This window comes from Solanum lycopersicum, chromosome 4 (genome assembly GCF_036512215.1).
Source record: "Solanum lycopersicum chromosome 4, SLM_r2.1".
Taxonomy (NCBI): Eukaryota; Viridiplantae; Streptophyta; class Magnoliopsida; order Solanales; family Solanaceae; genus Solanum; species Solanum lycopersicum.
In genome coordinates, this window is record NC_090803.1 from 46,408,325 (window position 1) to 46,416,026 (window position 7,702).

At 34.0% G+C, this 7,702-nt stretch overlaps 1 pseudogene; it reads left to right on the plus strand.

Moving 5' to 3' along the window:
- The first annotated feature begins 5,056 nt into the window (after positions 1-5,056).
- Positions 5,057-6,264, plus strand: LOC112941362 (transcription factor MYB73-like; annotated as a pseudogene).
- Positions 6,265-7,702: the final 1,438 nt, after the last annotated feature.

The following is a 7,702-nucleotide window of genomic DNA, read 5'->3' on the forward strand; positions in this document are numbered from 1 at the left end:
CTAGGGTGAGATCCTAGCATTCAAAGTTGCTTGTTTCCATCTATTTTTGGCTAGGATTAGTGTTATTCTTGTATTCAGAGACAATTCATACTTAATTTGTATTTGTAAAAGCCATGTATTCTTATTTTGATTGGATGCTCGATTACTTACTAATGCTAGGTCTTGGGATTGTTTTTGGTGTCCCATTTTTATGGATCACCCTTTCTTAACTTTGTTATAATCTTTATGATTATTGTTGTTGACTACCATAAGGTATTACATTGCTTATGGCTATGGACTAAGGTTAGGCTACTACCAGTAAGGTGTAGTAGGTGTTATCATGACCCGAGAAATTAGGTCGTGACATATATCTGATTCTAGCTTCTCACATTATTTAGGTTTTCCAGTAAGACCAACTATTCAAAAGATAATCTTACATCCTCTTCATTAATAATATATGTACACCTAAAAAATACAAACTAAGTTTAAACAGTAGAGAAGGTCAAACAATGGAGGGGGGGGGGAAGGGTCTATGGTCCGTGAAAATGACCACAACCTGTCACCCTACTTGTGGTTATGCACCCAACATAATATGAAAGAACACATACCACTAGATGGTCTGTGGAGCTCCACATGATCTGTGAAGTGGTCCTTAATGGAGACACATAACTACCATGGATACTGTGAAGGACCACATACCACAAGACGGTCAATGGAGCTTCACATGAGATGTGAAGTAGCTCGTGAGAAAGGCTTGAGATACTTCCAGGTTTGGGTCCACTTAGAACGATTATATCTTTCAGCTTAAAATGATTTAAATGCATCAATACCTATCAGATCAAAGGTTTTTAAGTTTACTTTCCAGCGCCACCAAGTTTGCCTAATTCTGAGCCTGGAGTAAAAAAATTATACTCATTTTCGTGAAGACCAATCAGGGAGAGCATCTTCATGACCCACTGAATGAGCCATGGTGCTCTAGATTCCATGTGAAGCATGTTTTGAAGTCACTTCGTCAACATTTAAGTGATGTTTTACCCTCAAACTCACTAGTTAAGCACCACAAACGTCTAAACTACAGATTCTTGGCTGTCAAGACTATACATTCAGCGGAAAACTACGGCAAAATCTATATCAATGAGATAGCCATGTTGCATAGGTTCCCTCGATGTCATCTCAAATAGAGTTCCTTAGTTCACATCTCATTTTTGGATGTCATTTAATAAAGTTCTTGGTACTCAGGTAAATTTGTAAAAACATTTCATCCACAGACGAATGGTCAGGTACATCGTATTATTCAAACCTTAGAGGACATATTGAGAGCTTGCGTTATCAAATTCGAGGGTAGTTGAGATAATCATTTACCTCTCAGAGAGTTTGCCTATAGTAACAACTTCCATTCCAGTATTTAGATGGCCATTAATGAGGCACTGTATGGGCATATATGCAGGTCTCCAGTTGGTTGGTTTGAAGAAGTAAAGTAGTCTTTATTGGGACAGATTCGGTTCAGGAGGCTATGAAGAATGTTCAACTCATCAAAGATTGATTAAAAACAACTCAGAGTCATCAAAATTCCGACGTAGATGTGAGGAGAATGGACTTAGAGTTTGAAATAGATGATTAGGTTTTTCTAAAATGTGACCCATAAAAGGGCAAAGAGATTTTGCAACAAAGGAAAGCTCAAGCCCAAGTATGTAGGTACTTAAAAAATCTTGAATAGGGTTGGTAAGGTAGCATAAGAACTAGAGTTTCCTACAAAACTAGCAAAAGTTCATCCAATCTTTCGCATTTTCTTGTTAAAGAAGTGTATAGGTGATCCGACATTCATAATACCTTCAAAGGGAATGGCAGTAACAGATAGCCTCACCTATGAAGAGGTTCCAGTTGAAATTCTTGGTCATCAATTTTTTAGGTTGAGAAATAACAAGTCGCTTCAATAAATGTTTTGTGGAGGAGTCAGTTCACAGAGGGAGTTACTTGGGAAGCCACCAAGTATCCTAACCTCTTTCCATTGAATTTTGTTTCATTTTGAGGTAATAGTTCCTCTACAATCTCTAAGATTACTCTTGTGTTATTTAGTATTGCTATCATGTTCCCTCACTTATAATTGGATTCTATCATATTTTCATGTTCATGGAACTTAGTTGAGTTAGATATCGGTTTAAGTTTCTAGCATTCAGTACTTTCTACCAAACTCTATTTGATCCCAAGTGAGAGATATTGTAATGCCCCAAAAAATCAAAACTAAGATTGAACAATAGAGAAGGCAAACCACAAAGATGGTTCACAGATTGTGAAGACAACCAGGACTTGTCACCCTGATCATGGTTGTGAACCCAACATAATGTGAAAGACAACAAACTAATAGATGGTCTGTGGAGCTCTAAACAAGTCGTGACGTGGTCCGTGAAGGAGACACAAAACCCCAATGTGTACAGTGAAGGATCACAAACCACTAGACGGTCCGTAAAGCTTCACAAAAGATGTGAAATTTCTCATGGAAGAGGATTGGCATACTTTGAGGTTTCGATCAACTTCAAACGTTCATATCTTTCTAAACAAATGATTTAAGTCGCCTTAATTAAAGGTCTTTGATCCTCTTTTTAAAGCCACCAATTTTATCCTAATGTTGATCCCTGAGTAGAAGGTTATGCTCATTTTAGTGAAACCCTGTTGAGTATAGAATCCTCACCACTCACTTGACGGGCCATTGTGATCTAGACGACCCATAAAGCCTATCTTGAAGTCACTTTGTCAAACTTTTAGATATGTTTTCAGCCGAAGTCACTAGTTAAGCATCATGGACGTCTACACTAACCGTGAAGTTCCACACGGACCGTGAAGTCATCCATGAAGGGGACTTGTAAGACTAAGAGTTCAGGGTCAATTTAAACGACAATATCTTTCAGCATAAAATGAATTAGATGTTCGTAACCGTTCAAATTAAAGATCTCTGAGTCCTCTTTCCAACACCACAAAGTTTGCGTAATTCAAATCTTGGAGTAAAATGGCATGCCCATTTTAGTGAAGCCTGGTCGGCTAGGGAATCTTCACAAGCTGCTAGACGTGCGTTGGTCATTACGACGTCCAGTGAAGCCTGTCTTGAAGACACTTCGCCAACATTAAAGTATGGGTTACATTGGTCTTTTTCCTATGAGTTGGGTACTAAACTACGATGTTCGATTCCCAAATTAAGCCGTTTTACTCATTTTGAGCCTAATAATCTAGTCAAACAATACCCAAAAACCTCATTCTCCAAAAATCACATAACTTAGAGAAAAAAGAGAGAGCAAGACTCGACTATTTCTCCCAAGAACAAGCAGGAGTGTTCGTTGAAGTTTAGAACCTAAATCGAAGGATTTCTTTATAGATTTAATCACCAGGTATGTGGAATTTACTAGTCGGTTCCTCTCACTAATTAGGTCCCTAGAATTCAGTTAGTTCTGTAATTTCCCATAGATTTTTCAGACAAAGGGTTTCCATATTTTGAAGATTTTTTTATGATTGTAGCTGTTATATTTCCCATGATCCAAAAAAATGATTCTCGGTGATTTTGTGTAATTTACATGTTTATAATTCAAAAACCTAGGTTTTATCAACTATAACTCATTAATTATACTTGATAGGCAGATTCATAAAAAAATCATGCTTTAGAAATTGAATGCGATAACTTTCAGTGTAAATATGTGCATTCCCAAAGCATGTTAGTGTTTGAGATACTTAGTATTTTAGTGCATTTTTCCTTTTCATTCAGTTGGGGGTAGAATTAGCACCGAGTTGGACTAGGATTCAACGTACCCTCATAGTCCTAGAACTACGTGCCAACGTAGGTTTAGAAGTCATCTCTGTTGGACATTTGGTTTAGTGACAACGCCACAATCATGCATTTATACCACGAGCAAGGTATATTGGGTACTTTCTATGGGGTGTATACATTGGACTCCACATTAAACTCACGTGGTTTATGGTAGTTAGTAGTAGCCCCCACATTCATACTCTTAATACATTGACCATGTTATCAATATTCAGTTCAACATATTAGTTACATGATCAGTTTAATCCACACGTACTTTGCGCTAGATTGTTTTATGATGTGTGTTCAGGCACTAAACATCTAGACCCCAACTAGTTTGATTCTCAGTCCAACTTCAGAAGCTTCAGTAGTGAGTCCTCATACTTCAAGGACAATAGACATGTTTTATATTTTAGTCTTTAATATCCGCTTTAAGTTTTGTTAGAGTTAGCTCGGGGTAATGTCCAACAACTCAACTTTGTTAGAGGCTTTTTAGACATAGTAGTAGATTCAACTTGGGTTGTTGAGTAGTTGTTTTAGTTTTCACTACAGACCTATTATTTTATGTACACTCCTACTAGTTGAGCATTTGCCATTTTCAAAAATCCACTATTTTAGCTTTGGCATAGTGCATGTTTGTTTAGTTGTTCATCAATATGCTTGTTACATATCAGAATCAGGGTTAATTAGGGGTCATTCGTGATCTTAGATTTCATATTACGTCTCGAGGGTAGCCTTGGGGCATGAAAATATATTTCACTTCCTTTCTCATATTTATACCATCCTTTTAATTAACTGATAATGATGTGAAATTTTCACATAAATCATTTGTCATGTGAAATGATATATTAAGTTTATAATATAGTTGATAAATGATAAGTATATAATAAAAGAACATATGAAAGTAAATATCTTATATTTATTAGTTTGATGCAAATATACTTAAAATACATTTTCTCAAAGCAATTATCGGTCAAACTATAATTGTAGTCGAAATGGTTAGTTTGAATGTTATTATGTTCTTCTCTAAAATCACTTCTAGTCAAACTTCAATATTATTACGATCATATCTGTTCTAATCAAAACCATCAAACTCTACTTAAAGGAAATATGAATTAATTTATGAAATTTACTAATATGCTACACTATAATTAATAACTCTATACTAACTTGGTCACTCGTATACCTTCTATTCCCACTCCTACTATTTACATCCCTCTCTCCCTACAAGTCTTTATAAAGTAAAAACAAGACCCCATTCTCCCAATTCTCATATCTCATTTTCTCGATTAGTTTTATTCAATGGAAATAATGAAGAAAAAAAGTATGATCAAGCGTCGATGGAATCCTAAAGAGGATGATCTACTGCAGAAGCTAGTAGAGGAACATGGAGAAAAAAATTGGTCTCTGATTGTCCAATTGATTCTGGGTCGATCCAAAAAATCGTGTAGGTTTCGATGGTGTAATCAGCTTAATCCTCAAGTGGATCGTCGACCTTTTACTCTTGATGAAGATGATATTATTATCAAAGATCATGCCAAATTTGGTAATCAATGAGCTATGATATCCTGTTTGTTACCAAGTCGTACCGATAATGCGATAAAAAAACATTGGAATTCATTCCTTAAACGGAAGCGCCCTTTGATCTTAGAAAATTTAACATTCAAAAATCCTCAACCACCATTGAAGAAATTGTTTAGTAATATGGAGAGTATAACTTCAGGTAGTACATATAGATCTGATATAAGCAATTTTGTTTTGTATCCACACATAGCCGCAGATAGTCAAAATTTAACACTTTCAGCATTTTCACTAGTAATTCCTGATCTATTAATATCCCTAAGTCGACAAGGATCTGTTTTAAGAAATTTTAGTTTATCTAGGTTCCCTCAATTAATCCTCTATCCGCCTGTTGCCCCACTAGTTGAAATTGTGCCTTTTTCATCAGTTTCTGTTGTAATGGTCGAACCATCAATATATTTGAGCCCATGTGGATATCATATTAGCAATTTGGGTCTATCTGGGGTACCTCTGTTGAGTGTGTATATACCTAGTGTCCCACTGGGTGAAATTTTTACTTTTTCATCAGTTTCACCAGTATTTCCTGATCCATCAACATATCTTAGTCTCTCGTTACCCGGATTTAGATCTACCAAGAATTAAAATTCGTGGGATCAAATTGATCAAATAGGTGGATTGGCACCTGTTATCGAAATCTGAACCTACTCCATCAAATTTAATGCCTCAATTTTCAATAATTTAGAGTGAGAATTTTGGTCCTACAAGTATGGAGAAACAGTCGCTGAGCCCAGAATTTTCTATAGTTATGCAAGATATGATACGAAAAGAAGTTGAAAATTCTATGTTACAGTTTGATAATGAAAGGTCTTCAATCAAGGTAGAAGATATAATGGGGACTGTTGTTAACAAAATCTGCGCTAGGAATTATTGAGTAAAAGGATGTGGAGGAAAAATGGAGATATCGTACTTATTATTTTCTTTAAAGTTTAGTCGATAATTTTAAACTTTTTCATTAGACATTTTTAGGAATGTAGGAGAAAAAGAAAGAGAAAAAAGATATTCATAGAAGTGTATGGAATCCCCAAACACCCTCATCCCACCCACCCCACCCTACCTAAAAAGAATTGAATATGAAATTCTAATTATTATTTTTGATGAAATCGATCATTTTTATACTATTGGAGGTGTTGTTATTAAATAGTTTTTGTTTGGTCTGTTTAATATTTAAATTCAACCATTAAACTGACCACTTAAGGTTTTTGATTAACTAATTCCTATTTGAGGCGGTATCAAAAAGAAAATTAATAAGTGGTTTGTTTTATGGTTTCTCGTTTGATAACCATTTCCAAATTGATAATAATTAATGAGAAGTAATTTAATTTTAAATATTGTATCATTATTTTACTATTAAAAAGATCTATAGTCACACACTAGTGTGAATATATAATCAAGATTAATTAACTATATAAGACAAATAAAAATATATTTGATGACTTATTTTAATAAATAATTTAATATACAATAAAAATTAGTTATAACCTAAAATTAAGTAAAGTTAGTAGATAACAATAACCAAAGATGAAAGTTAAAAGAGTATTAATATTAGTTCTTCTTCTTGCATGTTACTTAATTCTCAATTTCTATCTAATTTATAAATCATTTGGTGAACTCGAAGGGGTTGTTTGGTAAGGAGTATTAGGAGAAGCAGTCCAAGTATTATGTGTGGTATTATTTAGGATTATGTTCGGTAGGAATTTTTTTGTCTGCGTATAATCAATCCATAGATTAGTTATTCAATCTACATGGTATTAGAGTGTGTATAACTAACACCTTTCATATGGTGGTATTAGTTCTAATACCATGTGACTAATCTAGGTAAAGACAAAAATTCCCCCTCAAATCATTTTAATCATTTTAATTATTTTCTTAATTTTATATTTTATATTTATACTAATATATTTATATAAATAAATTAATTTACAAATTTTATTATTTAGATATATTTTAATGTTTCTAAAATATGAGTTATTTAATCTATTTATTATTATTAGGCGGAATGGTCTGGTAGACCCTTATACTTGTTTGCGTTTGCATTGTGAACCTTCTTCTTAACCTTTTGTCATCTAGACTCATGAACACAATAAAACACAATTTAATAAACCCCTATGACTATTGACCAAGCTTATGTGGCATTTGGATGTTTGATTTAGAAAAAGTGTGTAACCACATATATATTAAGGCGCGTGAGGGAGCATTTTCTTAAAAAAATATTAAAAAATTATAAAATAAATAATTTTTTATTTATTTTTAATCAATGATGAAAAATCTCCTTCTTCTTCACTCATTACGCCTCCTTTTCACCCATATCCATCTTATGCTCATCCCTTTTTTTTTTAATCTTTTACCACAATC